At 46.2% G+C, this 1,995-nt stretch overlaps 1 long non-coding RNA gene across 1 annotated transcript in view; it reads left to right on the top strand.

Moving 5' to 3' along the window:
* Window positions 1–1,700, top strand: part of LOC102474107 (uncharacterized) — a 6,264-nt gene extending 4,564 nt beyond the window's left edge. The window contains exons 2-3 of the long non-coding RNA XR_335218.1: window positions 1,236–1,307; window positions 1,451–1,700. This is a non-coding gene — a long non-coding RNA (uncharacterized LOC102474107). The remainder of the gene's footprint in view (window positions 1–1,235; window positions 1,308–1,450) is intronic.
* The last annotated feature ends 295 nt before the right edge of the window (window positions 1,701–1,995 follow it).

Here is a 1,995-nt window from a genome sequence, read left to right as displayed (position 1 = left end):
GGAGAGGGGGGGGGGGTAGGATAAGGCAGGGAAAGAAGGAGAAAATGCACTAAGGATGGATTACCTATCTTTTGCTTCATTAAAAACAAAGCGCTGGGGACCAGCAGGTGATGTGGGTGGTGGTTAAGTGCACTGGACTCCCACATGGTCGACCACAGTTCAAGTTCCAGACCTGGTGGCTTGTTTATCACCCCTCCCCCGACCACCTGCCAATCTGTCCCTCTCTGTTCAAATTAAAATAAAATAAATAAATAAAAAGCAAAGCTCTGTCCAGTCATATGACTACCCCAGAGGGTCCATCTACACAAGATACAGACACTACCTCACTGCCCTGCCAACATAGTGTCAGCACTCAACAAGCCTATTTCTGAACAGGATCAAACCTGTCCTCTTCAGTCCACCAGAAGTTCATGGGTGCCAGGTGATCTTCAGGTCAGGAAGTGATGAGGTCAGGAAGTGAAGGAGGAGCCAGAGGCCCAGCTCTGAGTGAGAGGGGAAGCCCTCAGATCCATCTGGAGGACAGACTGATCATGCACTAAAAGGGAAGCACAAGGGTGATAAAGCTGTGACAGGGATCTAGGCAGAAGGCCAGGATGACTCACACCCGACTAGACATGGCAGAAGTGCTGTCAAGTGATCAGACCCCAGATAGACTGAGGATTTGGTGGAAAATGCATGTGGATAGAAGAAAAGGAAGAGGCGAGGAAGACGCCAAAGATTCTGGCTTCAACAACTGATAGGATAGAGCTGTCATTAACCTGGAAGGGAGGAAGGAGAATATGTAGGAGAAACAGATTAGGAGGATCAGAAGTTCAACTTTTGGACACCCAACCCAAGAGGTCAGGTCATCACTTGTAAATATGATCTGGAATTCAGGGGAGAGGTAGGCCCTCACTGGTGGTACAATTTTTGGACCTGGTAGGAAAAAAAAAAAAAATGGTCACTGAAGCTTCAAAACAAATGAGGCTATTGCAATAGTTAGACTTTGATGAGGAAAGGTACAGAGGGTCGTATGATGAAAAACACTACAGAAGAGGGGTCTTCCTAAGTAGGGTGGTCCAAAAGCCTCCCTAAACAGGGAATGGTAAGCTGCAACTTGATAGTTACAGATGTCCTCAATCTTTTATGTAAAACTCCTGGGGAAAGGTACGTTTCAGAAGGGGAATTTTTGGGTTTTGACACTTTCGGTATGGTCCAGGGACACACCTCATGATGACTTATCAATATTTCTGCAGATATTTATTTATCACAGGAAGTGGGATAACACCAGTAGCGTCATATCAGTTCAGACCACATTTTGCTGTTCCGTAAGTCTGCAACAAACCTTCGGTGTTTTCATTTTGTTGTACTGTTCTTTTTTTTTCTTTTTTTTTTTTTTAACTTTTCAATGCATTGCACTGTTTTAGTGTTCCTTAATTCATCTCATCTTCATTTGCAACTCTATGTACAGATGTGCTGTTGGTGTCACCACATTACAAATGAGGAGACAGGCACGGAGTGTTTGCCTGTGTTCCTGCAGCAGCCGAGACCAGTCCGACCAACTCCCAGGTTGGGCAGAGGTGAAGGTCCTACAGTGGGAGAAGGTTTGAGGTGTTTGAAGAACCAACTGGCTGGAGGTGGTGAGCAGCAGGAAGTAGTAGAGGATGAATCAGAGGAACCTGGCAAGGCCCAGTCCTGTGAGATCTCTGCAAACTTCACCGTGGGGCCAAGAAACTGAGTAACAGCATGGGCTTCTTCTGAATGTGTCAGCTCGTTCTGCTTTTCAACACATGATCCAATCAACTAGGTCATCAGAAAAGTCATGATGCATTTTTGCATGGAGAAATGCGTCATGACTTTTCCAATGACCCTGTATGTCTTCAGAAATCCATACTACCTGCTTGACCAGGAAGAGATAGCCGGAGGGTATCATGGAAACAGGTGAACTGGTCACATCTCCATGTCACACCACCTCGAACCCCAAGTTGTCATCCCCGTGGCCCCAGCAAAGCCTGA

Source organism: Tupaia chinensis, unplaced genomic scaffold (assembly GCF_000334495.1).
Source record: "Tupaia chinensis unplaced genomic scaffold, TupChi_1.0 Scaffold000361_1, whole genome shotgun sequence".
Classification (NCBI taxonomy): domain Eukaryota; kingdom Metazoa; phylum Chordata; class Mammalia; order Scandentia; family Tupaiidae; genus Tupaia; species Tupaia belangeri.
This window is presented reverse-complemented; position numbering and strand designations above follow the sequence as displayed.